Source organism: Schistocerca cancellata, chromosome 3 (assembly GCF_023864275.1).
Source record: "Schistocerca cancellata isolate TAMUIC-IGC-003103 chromosome 3, iqSchCanc2.1, whole genome shotgun sequence".
In the NCBI taxonomy this organism is placed as follows: Eukaryota; Metazoa; Arthropoda; class Insecta; order Orthoptera; family Acrididae; genus Schistocerca; species Schistocerca cancellata.
Genome location: NC_064628.1, coordinates 524,280,557 through 524,297,764, shown reverse-complemented (window position 1 = coordinate 524,297,764; position 17,208 = coordinate 524,280,557). Strand labels below are relative to the sequence as shown.

The window sequence follows — 17,208 nt, the reverse complement described above, 5'->3', positions numbered from 1 at the left end:
CTGAGATGGCGCGGCTGTAGCGTCGCGCTACAACTAGTCAGTCCGCTGCTAGTGTGCTGCTCCTAGTCAGTGTGCTGCCAGTGTGTCCTCTGCCGCCTGGCTAATTGCCGAGTGCGGCGTGCCCGGCGGCGTGTGGCGAGGCGCAGCGCGGTGCTGTGCGACCGAGCGGCAAATCATTTTAGTTGCGCGGATCGCGCCGCTGAGCAGGGGCCACGCGGGAGGCGGCGCCATACACAGACTCTGTGGCGGCGGCGACGACGACGACGACGACGGCTCGTGCTCCGCTCAAGGTAGGCTTCGGCAGGCGGAGGCACCAGCGGCGGCACCCGCAACTGCGTCGTGTGGCCGTCGGGGAGACACTCATTAGCGTTACGCACTCAACAGGCGTGATTTTCCACCTGCACCGCTCGTGGTCGCCCACTGCGGCTTTCGCTTTCCCGGTAGCGTCTTCACTGAGCATCCGAGATAGACTTCCGAACGTTGTTCTACCTTCTCTCTTGATTGTGAGTGTTCATCGGAGGTGAGGGTATAATCTGGAGTGCCCCAGGGAAGTGTGGTAGGTCCGCTGTTGTTTTCTATCTACTTAAATGATCTTTTGGATAGGGTAGATAGCAATGTGCGGCTGTTTCCTGATGATGCTGTGGTGTACGGGAAGGTGTCGTCGTTGAGTGACTGTAGGAGGATACAAGATGACTTGGACAGGATTTGTGAGTGGTGTAAAGAATGGCAGCTAACTGTAAATATAGATAAATGTAAATTAATGCAGATGAATAGGAAAAAGGATCCTGTAATGTTTGAATACTCCATTAGTAGTGTAGCGTTTGACACAGTCACGTCGATTAAATATTTGGGCGTAACATTGCAGAGCGATATGAAGTGGGACAAGCATGTAATGGCAGTTGTGGGGAAGGCGGATAGTCGTCTTCGGTTCATTGGTAGAATTTTGGGAAGATGTGATTCATCTGTAAAGAAGACCGCTTATAAAACACTAATACGACCTATTCTTGAGTACTGATCGAGCGTTTGGGATCCCTATCAGGTCGGATTGAGGGAGGACATAGAAGCAATTCAGAGGCGGGCTGCTAGATTTGTTACTGGTAGGTTTGATCATCACGCGAGTGTTACGGAAATGCTTCAGGAACTCGGGTGGGAGTTTCTAGAGGAAAGGAGGCGTTCTTTTCGTGAATCGCTACTGAGGAAATTTAGAGAACCAGCATTTGGGACTGACTGCAGTACAGTTTTACTGCTGCCAACTTACATTTCGCGGAAAGACCACAAAGATAAGAGAGATTAGGGCTCGTACAGAGGTATATAGGCACTCATTTTTCCCTCGTTCTGTTTGGGAGTGGAACCGGGAGAGAAGATGCTAGTTCTGGTACGAGGTACCCTCCGCCACGCACCGTATGGTGGATTGCGGAGTATGTATGTAGATGTAGAAGTAGATTTCAGACATACGAACATACCAGTGATCTCTCTGTAAACTGAATGATGAGCTTCATCTGTCTATGTGCTGGCCAAAGATTCTCCATATCTTCCCCACCTACAACACGGCGGCCTCGAAGTCTCACTAGAATATGGAAGAAAAATACTTTCCTTCTCTGCGGCTCCATGAGGTTGCGTTCACAGTGGCACCGACAACGGTCGCCTGACGCCTTCGCCAGAGGTTGACCGATTACGTCGGACGACAGCTCGATCACGGTGTGTCCGATCTCTTTCGTCAGATTTTGGCGGGACCTCGGTGGTTAGATTGGATTAGAATCTATTCTATCAAGGAGGTCAGAAGCTATTTTGACCCTCTGTTGCCTACTGATTCTTGTTTATTCCCGATACACTCATATACCCTACATCCTGGCTGGTGGTACGATTTAGTACGTGTTTTTCTCGATTTGGTAATACTTCAACGCCTTCTAGATCTAGTTTACTAAACGAAAGGTATATCTGCACAATCTTTGAAGACAGCTGTAGAGCGGTTTCGGAGGCAGCATTGGGCGGTTTTGGAGATAGCATTTTTGTTGTGTGTATTGGTTTTTAGTTAATTGTAATTTTCCTGTTTACCATCGTTGATATGATGTAGATTAATTAATGTTTCGTCCTAGTGAACCTCTTTTGATAAATATTTTATTTGTGATTTAAACAGAAAGTCGTGCAGTACGCTAGAGTACCGTCTGGCCAAGTGTGTATATTTCATATACTGCTTCGCAAGCGTAGTTTGTTGATTTATCTGGTGTTTTTTGTTGTATTTTACTACCTTTGTTAATCTGTATGCATAAATGTCAGATCCTTTTAGTGCGATTATCATTTTTGTAATTTCTTTTTCAATAGATACATACCACTTTTCGTGATGAAGCAATAAAAACAAAGAAGCTAGTGAAAGACGGTTACAAACTGTGGTGTAATGCAGACCAGAAAGACTACATCTTGACTCTGATATTTATAAAGGGAGAAATGAACTTGTGGAGAGGGAAGTGGAGAATTATGCGTTAGGAGAAAGGGCAGTTTAAGATTAATCAAATAAGATTTGTGTAAAAAACAGGACTCTATAATTTGATAGCATTTTTATTTCCATTGCCTGCTTGAAGGGCTAGAGGTATAGAAAACTTTGGCTTGTGGCACAATCAGGATAAACATCAAGATTTCTCATCTGGTCTTTCACTTTCTCAGTAAATGGAAATTATTCCATTATAGAATGTCACATTCCAGGATTGGGACTATTTTTTTGGAAAGTCAAGAAAACTGTGTGTCTAGCTTCCAATTACTACGCAACAGAGGTACCTTTTGTATCCAGAAAGCACGAGGGTCGCACCAAAATAAAAATTCAGTACCCACCTGTGTTGTTATTGTTACAATGGAAGTGTGGACCCTGCGGACAAACCTAGATGTGCTCGTGGGCTGCGAAGAAGATCCAGAAACTGATGGCGTGGCCCGTTCTGGGGCGTCACACGAACTGAATATCTAGAGTCTTGTGCTTTGTACTGTGAACTGATTGGAATGATTCCACTGTTGGAGATTAGCAGAAATGTTGTTCAAGGTCTGATGTTTTGGACAAATGCAAAGTACATCAGTCAAAGAGCTCCATGCAGTTCTGACAGAAAGCAATAAATACAACAAAAGGAAAAAATGCGAATATTCAGTCCCAAAGGTTGTAAGATTAGGAAATAATGGTGTTCATTTTGACACTTTTGCAGCAAACAGGAGAAGTTGTGAGGTTAAATGTAGACCACAAATGTAGACCTGCTACAAAAAATGGTTCAAATGGCTCTGAGCACTATGGGACTTAACTTCTGAGGTCATCAGTCCCCTAGAACTTAGAACTACTTATACCTAACTAACCTATGGACATCACACAAATCCATGCCCAAGGCAGGATTCTAACCTGCGACCGTAGCGGTCAGGCGGTTCCAGACTGTAGCGCCTAGAACCGCTCGTCCACTTCGACCGGCTCTCTGCTACACTGAAAAGAAAAAACATTTTACTGGATTCCATTTAATAACTCTGTATAATTATCTTTATAATAGTCTCTAATTTGTAGCATTTGAGCATTCTGATGCATATTGTTCCGTTAGTTTCAACAAATGCTATACCGAGATTTGGGGTCAGCCAGTCACTGGAGAGCACACGGTTCTCAAATTACCACCTTTGTGAAACAGTAATAATAATAAAATAAAAATTCAGAAAAAATTCATTGTTATTTTGTTACTATTTACAGCTACGTTCCATAAAAAACTGAAAATATTATGTTTTTTTGATAGTTCATGGAATAAAGGGTTAACCCCCTTCGGCCGAATGGATGCCCTGACGCCACGCTTCTTGCAGACGAGTGCTGCCTTGTGGCTTTTGTTACTAAAAAGACGTCGAATTCATGTGAATATGTGGATCTATCTCGAAAACAACGTGACGAGTACTGTACACGCTTTCAGGTACTGTATCCTGCCTAGTTGTCAAAGATGGTGCGTCTAGAAGACCTGGTTCTCGAATCGCTAGACAACAATTCAAGCAAATCTATTAAAGAGTTTTATTACGAAATGAATCAATGACAATAAGTTTAAGAAATACATAAATGTGTCGCAAGCAAAGAACGACATGCAGTATAATCAATGTCCTTCAGTATAATGATACCAATACAAGTGAAACAATACAGTGGATGCTTCTATCCAGGTCTCTGGTCTTGACGCTTCTGTAGGATTCGTAGAACTGAGACGCGACCAGTCTGCGCGGCGCTTATGTCCTCTCCGCGTAGAGGTCGCTGCCGCCGCGTTGTCGTCCTGGACAGGGGTTGGTCAGCGTGCAATTGGCTGACGTCTTCTTCACAGCCCTCTCTGCTCTGACGTTTCCGACTGGCGTACCGGCGCTTGACATTACGCTGTAATAGGAATAACCAGACAAGTTTTACGAACATATGAGATGAAGAGAGACACGTTCTGCTGCATCTCGAGATGGTCCGTGGTGACACTGAAAAGCAAAATTACAAACACTTTGCTCAACTCCAAAAAAGTTCAGCAAAACATATGTATGTCAGTTAATATTGAGTTACTACCTTTCAACATATGTGTGAAAGACAAACATAAATTTTAGGATAAGTTACTCTGAACACATAAAGCACTGAAAAGAGGAAACACGTACACCACTTTTGCAAACCATCTCATAGAATCTCCAACCTGTTGGTATAAAGATAAAGCAGTCATAATAATTCGTAGACACCTAACGTCTAATGTGCACGTCCCATACCCCCCCCCAAAAAAAAGACTGCAGCGCCAAAATGGACATACGCCACCTTTTTCAGAAATGGTTCAAATGGCTCTGAGCACTATGGGACTTAAACTGCTGTGGTCATCAGTCCCCTAGAACTTAGAACTACTTAAACCTAACTAACCTAAGGACATCACACACACCCATGCCCGAGGCAGGACTCGAACCTGCGACCGTAGCGGTCGCGCAGTTCCAGACTGTAGAACCGCTCGGCCACTCCGACCGGCCCACCTTTCTCACTTGCACACAGTTTTTGGAGGTCACATCTAGGCCTAGAATTCGCGAAACAGTTTTTTCCTTGTGTTGCAGATGAAATGTCCGCCTCCGGATCCGAGTGATCTATACGACAGACCCTCGTGTGCGGGACACAGATTCGATTCTCGGATGTTTCATTGGTGGAAGAACTGGCGCGGGGTGCCCTTAGCCCCACGATGCCAAGTGACGTGGTGCCTGATTAAGAGGTAGTGGCTCCAAGAGCGAAACGTCGGCAACGGCCGGGAGTACGATGTGCCAACCCTGTGCCCCTCCATACTACAGCCGATAATAATTAACTGACGATAACGCAGCAGTCGGTAGACTATTGCGTGGTCTTCAGAGGCCGATCGCGAGTTTCGTTTCATTTTTTCCTTTGCAGATGACATGTTACATCAAGTACAGAAGCGAGGCTGAAGTGGCAAGACGGCACAGAACATGCAGAATGTAATATAAGGCAACCTTCAATAAATTATTATTAATTGTTTCGACGCTTGTGGTTTTCAATAAAGTGGCGATTTCAGACCATATATTCCCAAACATATCCTTCAGTGTGCTGCAATCCCCTTATTTTCTTGTGACAAACTTAAAAACTGCTCACACTTCATCTTTTGCGTCTGGGAACATCAGCCGATTCGACGGAAGAAAACAAAACTGATATGAATTCTAACACACTGTTTACATGTGAACTAAGGCTGTTGGCGCGAAAAAACTTTGCATTTTCACATATAAACAGTGTGTTAGAACATTGATTTGTAGCGAATTAAGTGAAAGATGTTAACATTGTGAAACGGGTTATTTTTGTCGAGGACATGTATACATGTTGGAAATTTTTAAAGTCCGAGATGTGCTGAAGCAAAATATTTTGCTGTACCACTTGAGAACGGTTCAAAGGCCAAAGTTCGAAATTGGAATCGTGAAATAAATAATTCCTACACTCAACGGCGAATATGATGTCATTTAAAAAAATACGATAACTGCTTGACAACGTTACACATGTTAAAATAGAGCATCAACTATTGTTTCTTAGTAGATGACTTTCTTCACAGAATACACTCACGTTTTACTGATACACAACGTTGTTGTATACACAGCACATTAAATGAATGGCCACTCACGATGTAAGCAGCATAAGAGAAAGCTGTGCTTAATGCTGATAGTATAATAGTAATATATGAAGAGAACAACATATATGTCAAATTGCATGCATTAATTTACACAGTACATTCACAATACGGGTAACGAGAATGGCAGCCACCACTGCTTCCATAAAAATAGATGCAAAACCTTGAAAAGTTTACACTTGGCAAACGCAAGCTGATAGCTGGTGAACTGATAATACCAGTGAAGTCAAATAAAAAAATTTGACACTGGAGGAAAGAATCGCAACACCAAAAAATAATTAACATCCGTAATGAAATTTCTGGAATACATCTGTATGGGTAACATAGTTAAGTAATTAACATCAGACGATATAAGTCATTGAAAATGTGAAATACTGGTACGTTCATAACAGTTGTAACTGCCAGAATGTTGAATGCCAGCATGCAAACGTGCATGCAGTGTGCTGTAGAGGTGCCGGACGTCAGTTTGTGGGATGGAGTTCCTGCCTGTTCCACTTGGTCGGTCAATACAGGCAGAGTTAACGTCTGCTGATGTCCTATATGTGCTCGAGAGAAGACAGATCTGTGGCTGAGCAGGACAAGGGACATGTCGACGCTTTGTAGAGCATCTTGGATTACAGTACACAAGAGAAGAGGGTATACTTGGAAAAGGCCAGGTGATACGGGAAGATTTCACTTAGATTACGTAATGGTCAGGCAGCGAATCCGAAATCAGATACTGGATTGTGAGGCGTACCAAGGAGCAGATATAGACTCAGATCTCAATGTAGCAGTGATGAAGAGTGGGCTGCAGTTTGATTAGTCTGGAAGACTCAATATGCAAAGAAGTGGGGTACCGAAGTGCAAAGGAATGACGAGTTACGGTTGAAGTTCTGTAAGACTATAGATACAGCAATAAGGAATAGCTCACTAGGCAGTACAGTTGAAGAGGAGCGGACATCTCTAAAAACTGCAGTCACAGGAGTTGGAGAGAAAAACACAGGTACAAAGAAGGTAACCACGAAGAGACCATGGGTAACAGAAGAAATACTTCAGTTGATCAGTGAAAGAGGGACGTACAGAAATGTTCAAGAAAATCCAGGAATACAGAATAGGAATGAAATAAATAGGATGTGCAGTGAAGCTAAGGTGAAATGGCTGCGTGAAAAATGTGAAGAAATCGAAAAAGGAATGATTGTCGGAAGGATTGACTCAGCATATAGGAAAGTCAAAACAACCTTCTGTGAAATTAAAAGCAGGAGTTGTAACATTAAGAGTGTAACGGGAACTCCACTGTTAAATGCAGAGGAGAGAGGGGATAGGTGGAATGAGAACATTGAAGGCTTCTATGAGGGGTAAACTGTGTCTGATGAGATAGAAGAAGAAACAGAAGTCGATTTAGAAGAGATAGAGGACCCAATACTAGAACCAGAATTTAGGAGAGCTTTGGAGGACGTAAGATCAAATAAGTACAGAAGGGATAGATAACTTTCCATCAGAATTTCTAAAATCATTGGGAGAAGTGGCAGCAAAGCGACTATTCGCGTTGGTGTGTAGAATGTTTGAGTCTGGCGACATTCCATCTGACTTTCGGAAAAATATCATCCACACAATTCCGAAGACTACAAGAGCTGACAGGTGCGAGAATTGTCGCACAATCAGTTTAACAGTTCATACATCCAAGTTGCTGACAATAATATTATACAGAAGAATGAAAAAGTAAATTGAGGATGTGTTAAATGACGATCAGTTTTCTTCTAGGAAAAATAAAGACATCAGAGGGGCAATTCTGACGATACGCTTGATAATGGAAACAAGACTGAAGAAAAATCAAAACACGTTCATAGGATTTGTCGCCCTGAATAAGCGGTCGACAGTGTAAAATGGTGCAAGACTTCCGAAATTCTGAGAAAAATAGGGGTGATCCATAGGGAGAGACGGGTAACATACAGCATGTACAAGAGCCAAGAGGGAATAATAAGAGTGGGCGACCAAGAACTAAGTACTCGGATTAAAAAGGGTGTAAGACAAGGATGTAGTCTTTCGCCCCTACTGCTCAATCTGTACATCGAAGTAGCAATGACAGAAAGAAAAGAAAGGTTCAGGAGTGGAATTAAAATTCAAGGTGAAAGGATATCGCTGATGACATTGCTATCCTGTGTGAAAATGAAGAAGAAATGCATGATGTGATGAATGGAAGTCTGATGAGAATAGAATATGGACTGAGAGTAAATCAAAGAAAGACAAAAGCAATCAGAAGTAGCAGAAATGAGGACAGCGAAAACCTAACATCAGGAGTGATGGTCACGAAGTAGATGAAGTTAAGAAATCCTGCCACCTAGGCAGCATAATAACCAGTGACAGACGGAGCAAGGAGGACATCAAAAGCGGACTGGCACTGGCAAAAAGCCATTCCTGGCCAAGAGAAATCTATTAGTATCAAACATCGACCTTAATTTGAGGAAGAAATTTCTAGGAATGTACGTTTGGAGCACAGCATTGTATGGTAGTGAAACATGGACTGTGGCAAAACCGGAACAGAAGAGAATCGAAATATTTGAGATGTGGTGCTACAGACGAATGTTGAAAATTACGTGGACTGATAGGGTAAGGAATGAGAAGGTTCTGCGCAGAATTGGAGAGGAAAGGAATATGTGGAAAACACTGACGAGGAGATGGGACAGGATGATAGGACATCTGTTAAGTCATCAGGGAATGACTTCCGTGATACTAGAGGAAGCTGCAGAGAGCAAGAGATTGGAATACATCCAGCAAACAGCTGAGGACATAGGTTGCAAGTGCTACTCTGATATGTGTTATCTTGCTGGAAAACACCCCTTGGTACGCTGTTCATGAATGGCAGCACAACGGATCGAATTACCAGAATGACGTAAAAATTTGCAGTCAGGATGCACGAGAGTGACTGTGTTGTGATACAAAATCGCACCCTGTACAATAACACCTGGTTTACGCAAAGTGTTTCTAGCACGCAGACAGTTTGATTGCAGGTCCTGAAGTGGGCTCCTTCTAACCAACAATCGGTCATCACTGGTACTGAGGCAAAACCAGCTTTCATTGGAAAACACAACAGTCCTCCACATAGCCAACGGGTTTGGCTTAGTGGAATGCACGATAGAGGACGTGTGTTTCGGAGGTGTCGTTGAAGTAACTGATTTGTTACGATCTATTGTGCGACTGACAAGTTCGTGGCGCCCTCTATCGGTAATGTGGAATTCAAAGTGGTGTTGACCCACCCTTAGTCTTGATGACAGCTTCCACTCTCGCAGGTATACTTTCAATCAGGTGCTGGAATTCTTGGGGAATGGCAGCCCATTCTTCACGGAGTGCTTCACTGAGGAGATGTATCGATGTCGGTTGGTGAGGCCTGGCACGAAGTCGGCGTTCCAAAACATTCCAGAGGTGTTCTATACGATTCAAGTCAGGACTCTGTGCAGGCCAATCCGTTACAGGGATGTTATTGTCGTGTAAACACTTCGCCACAGGCCGTGCATTATGAACAGGTGCTCGATCGTGTTGAAAGATGCAATCGCCATCCACGAATTGCTCTTCAACAGTGGGAAGCAAGAAGGTGCTTAAAACGTCAATGTAGAGCTAAGCTGTGATAGTGCCATGCAAAACAAGGGGTGCAAGCCAGCTCCATGAAAAACACGACCACACCATAACACCACCGCCTCCGGATTTTACTGTTGGCACTACATACACTGGAAGATGACGTTCACCGGGCATTCACCATACCCACACCCTGCCATCGGATTCGTCACTCCACACAACGTTTTTCCACTGTTCAATCGTCCAATGTTTACGCTCCTTACACCAAGCGAGGTGTCGTTTGGCATTTACCGGTGTGATGTGCGGCTTACGAGCACAGCCGCTCGACCATTAAATCCAAGTTTTGTCATCTCCCGCCTTACTGTCATAGTACTTGCAATGGATCCTGATGCTGTTTGGAATTCCTTTGTGATGGTCTGGATAGATGTCTGCTTATTACACATTACGACCCTCTTCAACTGTCGGCGGTCTCTGTCAGTCAACAGACGAGGTCGGTCTGTACGCTTTTGTGCTGTATGTGTCCCTTCACGTTTCTACTTCACTAACACATCGAAAACAGTGGACCTAGGGATATTTAGGAGTGTGGAAATCTCCGTACAGACGTATGACACAAGTGACACCCAATCACCTGACCACGTTAGAAGTCCGTAAGTTCCGCGGAGTCCCCCATTCTGCGCTCTCACGATGTCTAATGACTACTGAGGTCGCTGATATGGAGTACCTGCGAGTAGGTGGCAGCACAATGCACCTAATATGAAAATCGTATACTTTTGAGGGTGTCCGGATAGTTTTGATCACATAGTGTACATTCTAGTGACCACCGTGGCCAGCAGTGATGCACAATGGCTACATTCCTGCGAAGTCTCTCCCCAGTGTCGAAGAAGAAACATTCCGCTTCTCGTAACCGTATTACACCACCCCTTTTAAACTCAGCGAGCTGTTTATAATGGCGACTTTGTTGCCTTACAGCCATTCTTTATTGACGTCAACACATCATGTCTATTCTCAGAGGTTACTTCTTAGTGTCGCCATTTTTCCCCGTCAATGTAGTTCCCTTTCAGTTAAACACGGTGCTTTGTTGTCGTACGAGGTGGATTGTCGTGTAGCTAACTGTAGCTGATTGCAAGGCGACACTTGCACTGAACTCTTCTTGTCCGCTGTACTAACGTTCCAGGTTAACAACGTCTGCTCCTCCACCTGCACTTCACTCTGTTAGTTGTTTATAAACACCACGTATTCGTGATCTAGGACAACTGCTGACCGAAGTAGTGACAGTGGAAATGCCCAGCGTACTGTCCATGCAAACCAAGTTGACACTCAGCACGGTGAGTGATGGAAGCAACCTTAAATGGGGAATGGCTCTGAGCATTATGGGACTTAACTGCTGAGGTCATCAGTCCCCTAGAACTTAGAACTACTTCAACCTAACTAACCTAACGACATCACACACATCCATGCCCGAGGCAGGATTCGAACCTGCGACTGTAGCGGTCGCGCGGTTCCGTACTGAGACGCCTAGAACCGCTCGGCCACTCCGGCCGGCAAATGGGAAATGTCTATGTGGTCGCGCCCATCAGCCATCACACGGAATGTCACGTTGATCTGTGCGGTCACTAGCTATATTGTTGGTATCGTCTTTGTGTAACAGCACAGGTCACAGCCACAACCCATTATCATTATTTAGGAAATAAGCAGCTGCCTCCATCAGCCGCGGTCAATGGCCTGCCAATGCAGCACAGTGCACATTGGTAGCAAGGCGAGTTACATAAATTTTGAACAAAACTAAAAAGCTCTCTTGTATATACTGAAAGTCCTTCAATGAAAATAACCAAGCGAACTTTACACTTCATAACTGTTAATCGTACGTATGTGGCAGAAATAATTGTTGATGATTCATTATTGTATAAGTTCAGAATATTTTTGTGACCTACTACTGCAATCAAGTTTGTACGTTCAGCCATCGTACTGTTGGTAAACACATTTTTCAACAAGAACCACAGATCAGTTTAGTAATGTCACTGAAGGTTATGTGTGATATGGCCAGAAATACGTTGATAATATGAAGTTCGTGATTAATGCTCGCGTGTACATGAACACCGTGAGCAAACAATACTTTCCGTCAGTCTACAAATACAGGAAATTTCTGTAAAAATACTCTCGTCCGATTTTCCACAATCTCTGAATCACATTGCAATAAAGTATTACTTGAAATATTAACACTGCCGCTACGGCACTGCCCTGTTGCTCGGGTGCTGCCCGGCACACACTTACTGCCTCGTCTCCATCATAGCGATAATAACGTCCTGTGACAGTACCTCACATCGAATTTTAAGCTCCGACGCGCTTCAAATGTTGCGAAAGCTGCGGTGACAGTACACTCACAAAGTCCTTCGCCTAGTCATCCATCGTCGGGAAAAATGTGCCACATTGAAGGGTGAATGTGTAGAAGTTGACAAATACCATCACAAAATTTCGTGGCCGCAGACTGATGTTTTCTAAGTGAGAAGAAAAACTTTTTGGTTTTTGTTGTTTTTGCATTCTTCAGTCTGTTACAGCTACCCACACTGGTCTATCCTGTGCAAGCCTCTTCGTCCCTGAATAACTTCTGCGACCTACATCTATTTGCACCTGCTTACTGTATTGATTACTTGGTCTCCCTCTACAATTTCTGCCTCGCACACGTCTCTCCATTATCAAATTGACGATTTCTTCCACCTCAAGATGTGTCCTATAAACCGATCCCTTTTTAAGTCAAGTTACTTCACAAACTTATCTTTTCCCCAACTCAGTTTAGTACTTCCTTATTAGTTATTCGATGTTCCCATCTAATCTTCAACATTCTTCTGTTGTACCGCAGTTCAGAAGCTTCTGTTTTTCATAAGGACGTGATCGGGAGAAGCTGAGTCTCCTTTCTTACTCTCCAGCTTCTCTCGTGTTGTGATAACTTAACTGCCAAAGCTACGCCTGACCGACTAATACACAATTTTTCACAGTGCTTGTATGTAATTTTATACACGCCACTCTATGCCAAGGGTAGAAATTTGTCTTTATCATTGAGTAAAAATTTCGATATGGTGTTCTTATTATAAAAGGTAAGTCTGTAGTCGCAAGATTTCAATTTTTTGCGAGATTATCCGAAATTTTGCCAAGATATGGAATGATGCTCCAGTTTCTGTAAGTGCTGGCTGATTTCCGTTGGCCAGCGTACGGAAGTAGCTTAATTTTACGCATTTTATTTCTTCGTATCATACTATCAGGGCAGAGCTTACTGGAAGCAGTTAGTTTGATGGTCTACAGTTCTGCTTCAGAGGTAGATTCATATAATGGAACAGCCATGAGACGATGCACCATTGAATGGAAAGCTGAGTGGGTGCTGGGCGCTTGCAGGGACTATCATATTTGTGGCTATGATTTCTTCATGTATGCTAAATAATTGTCTCTATGTGTTATTATCTGTATTAAAGTCCAAGAAATTTGGAAAACAGCCTCCCAGGTCCATTTTCTTGTCTTGGGAGTTTAAAAGTCGTAGTAATGTTTCTAATTGTCTAGTGACATGAACACAGTACACCATCCACGTATATGGACCAGTACTTAATTTTGCAATTCAGCCCCTTGGCGTTTGGCAATTCTGATTCAATATCTAGTGTGTTATCCTTAATTTTATACCTTTCTGCATTTTCTTCAGTTTTTCAGTTTATCGCTCGTAATCTAGAGAGAATTATTCTCTGAATACGCTTTCTAACGCAATATAGGGTCAAAACCAAGAATAATCCTCAATGCCAATGTGGTCTCACAGGCTATAGGAATTTTTTGTACGTGGCATTGTCATCACGGGTAATTTTATTTGTAGTTTATGACGGATAGGCTACACCAAACATGAAAGAATTTGTGCAGCTGCAGCTCCAACTTTAATGAATTGGTGTACATTATGCAGTATAATGCAGCCGTATAGTTGGCAGTGTACCCACGGAAAAAAGTGCGGTTCTGAGGGAGACAAGTCTTTTGTGAAAATCGCATGATAACAAAACAAAGGAAAACACTCTCACAAGCGAACAGATGGGACGGTATCACAGTGGGTAATTATGAATGAAATAACACTAAACAAGTTTAAGCACAAAAGTGACACTATCGAACGTAAGTTACTCTGCGAAGAAGATTGGTGACACATCATGTAAAAAAAAAAAAAAAAAAGGGGGGGGGGGGGGAAAGAAACAGCAGCCATAAAAGCAAATTGTTCTCATTTATGTGGTGAATTCATAACCTCTTCTGTGAAATGTTATACGCTTTCCAATATTTTCATGCCTTCGAATCTAGCTTATGGAATACAACCTTGGCTTCCGAAAAGTTGCAGTTAGACTTCGAGATACAGGCTGCATGCTACTGCTCGTTCCTCAGCACTACTGCAATACTGCAATATCCACCTTAAATGTGCAGCGACGTGCTATGCAGTGTGTTACAAAAGCGAGACTATTACGTACGAGGGCGCTTATAGTCCTAACACCGAGAGCCCTAAATTAAGACAATAAAAACAGCTGCTTATGAAAGAGAGCGTGTGGCGCATAATCATTACATAATATGAAGAATTTTACTTCTTCCAGATTTTGACACCGACTACTGGTGCCTTCATCGGAAAATCATCAATTACCTAAAAAGATTATAAATAAACTTTAACATAGAGAAAAACTAAGGAATAAACAGTTTTTATTCCGAACAGATTTATAAGAAGACCGTCATCACATGTAGCAAATGACGAACAACTTTAAGACCAATAATGCTCTCGCCACGTAAAAATACTTCCTCAAGAAAACCATATAAAATTAAAGTAATTAAAACTGATATAAAGCTGGTAACTGCAAGTAAAATTACAGTTATCTGACGCAGCGCGGCACGCGGCACTACGGGCGACAGGAGGAAACAGTGACTGGAGGGGCCATCAAGACTGAGGCGCAGGTGCCAAAGTTACCACAACTTGGACAAGAAACAAGTCGCGCCGTCTAGTTTAAGACACCAGCTGCTTAATTTACGAAAAATGTATTTTAGATAGGATATGACCGCTTATCTCACATATCAGTAGCCAGTGCATCGCTACTTAAAGCTTGGAACTCAGATGCAGTTGGAAACTATATGACTGCTATAAAGGACAAACAGGTACAAAGAACATCTCTTAGGAATCTCTTATCAACAACCAATGCAAAATGAAAAATTATATAAGACAATTCAATAACAAAATTTACGTTCATCTTTGTACGGAATAGCTACAATATAATAAATGGAAAAGAGAGAGGCACAGATATTTCATAGTCTACTCTGAGGAAAAAGAGCAATCAGCTTTAGGCATTTCTAAGTAACGACTTTACACCATTAAAATATTTCTTTTACGTAACTCAAACTGTTCATTAAATTTTGTCAGGGGTGATTACAAACTGACAAGCGTTCTTAGCTGCCTGTATTTTTAATACTCATTTTATCAGTGTGCTACACCGAGACAGCTCAGAGAATAAACATGATGTTCGTCGCCGTATCGCTACATATGTGATTTCCCGTATTTAACCAGCAATCTAGAGCCTCCATATCCATTACCTGGTGTACCGGTATGAAATGAGCGTTAAGATACAAATGTGTCGATAGGGAGCATTTGTTGTGAACGAGCCCAAATTTTTTTTGTTTGGTTGGTATGACATCTGTCAAAGATATTTAGTATACATCAAGTCATGGAACAAACAACATCATATGATTTCATCGCGTTAACAATGTTGAATTTTGTGCCAGAAAGTGATGATTTGCAGAAAGCATTAATTTTTTGTTTTCATTTGAAAAAGAGTGCTGCAGAGTCGCATCGAATGCTTGTCGAGACATATGGTGATCATGCTCTATCAGAAGCAACATGCAGAAGATGGTTTCAACGGTTCAGAAATAATGATTTTGATGTAAGAAATGACGAACGTGGAAGACCACCAAAAAAGTTCGAAGACGCCAAATTGCAAGCAATATTGGATGAAGATGATACTTTGAGTCAGAAACAAATGGCAGCAATGCTAAACGTTGCACAACAAACAATCTCTGACCGTTTGAAAGGTATGGGAAAGATCCAAAGGTGTGGAAAATGGGTGCCACATGAATTGAATGAAAGACAGGTGGAAACCCGAAAAACCATTTGTCTAATTTTGCTTCAAAGACATGAAAGAAAGTCATTTTTGCATCGAATTGTTACTGGCGACGAAAAATGGATTTATTTTAAGAATCCTAAACGGAAAAAATCCTTGGTTAATCCGGGACAACCATCAACATCGACTGCAAAACCAAATCGATTCGGCAAGAAGACACTGCTCTGTGTTTGGTCCCACCAACTCAGGTGTGGTGTATCATGAGCTTCTAAAACCCGGTGAAACTGTGAATACTAATCGCTACAGACAACAAATGATCAATTTGAACTATGCATTGATAGAAATAAGACCAGAATGGGCCAGAAGACATGGCAAAGTAATTTTTTTACACGACAATGCACATGCACACAAAGCAAAACTGGTTCAGGATACAATCAAAACACTTGGCTGGGAGCTGCTACCCCACCCGCCGTATTCACCTTCCGACTACCACTTGTTTTCATCAATGGGACACGCATTGACTGAGGAACACTTCGATTCGTACGAAGAAGTTGAAAATTGGGTGTCTGATTGGTTTGCTTCAAAAGACGAACATTTCTATTGGCGTGGTGTCCACAAATTGCCAGAAAGGTGGTCAAAATGTAGAGAAGGCAATGGTCAGTACGTTGATTTAAATGTTTTTACTTTTCAATTCAAAATTAGTGTTTCATTTTCACAAAAAGACGCTCATTTCATACCGGTACACCTAGTAGTCATTTCACAAAGATAGTCTTACGAGATTAACTGCCACATGGCAATACAGTTTGTAAGAACTTCCATGTAACATCTAGAGGCAACACTTTGAGTCTGGGTTCAAGCTACTGGAACCAACCAACATTCAGATATTTGTTCTCGCTCGATACTACAGAGCATGAAGCAGCAAATTACTTCGACAGTGCTGTAGACATTCAATTATCACAATAAAAAATGCGCTAACGATTAAGAAAATTGCAGCACCAAGAAGATATATCTTAATAAACTGAACTTTGTAACTCATACTAGGTTCATGAAGGTACACAAATGAGTACGATTACAGTACCTGACCTCTGGCTCTGACATTACAGTATTGTGTGAAAGCCACACGTGCTACAATCAGGTGCGCTAAACGTTGTAGCATGGAGCCAAAGAAAGTCTCGGCTTCCTCACTGCTTAAGCTCCATCTACACAGTTTTTTGTGCGATCTCACAAAGCGTATTTAAAAGCATATGGATGGACGTGACATGAAAATTGCTGACCTATTACATGGCAGGCGTTTTCTATGGGCACCTGTCTTCGCTGCGTATTCCTCGTCACGTCGAGCCTGGTATTGTACTGCTGAACTAGACGAATTGTCTGAAGGAACAGGAGTACCGGAGGCTCTAAGATCTTTCTATATCGGTCACTGTTCAACCTTC

At 42.5% G+C, this 17,208-nt stretch overlaps 1 protein-coding gene across 1 annotated transcript in view; it reads left to right on the top strand.

Annotated features, from left to right (window-relative positions):
* Positions 1 to 203: 203 nt before the first annotated feature.
* LOC126175344 (BTB/POZ domain-containing protein 1-like) overlaps positions 204 to 17,208 on the top strand; it is a 633,855-nt gene continuing 616,850 nt past the window's right edge. Inside the window, exon 1 of the mRNA XM_049922071.1 lies at positions 204 to 290. The gene's annotated coding sequence lies outside the window, so the exon portion shown is untranslated. The remainder of the gene's footprint in view (positions 291 to 17,208) is intronic.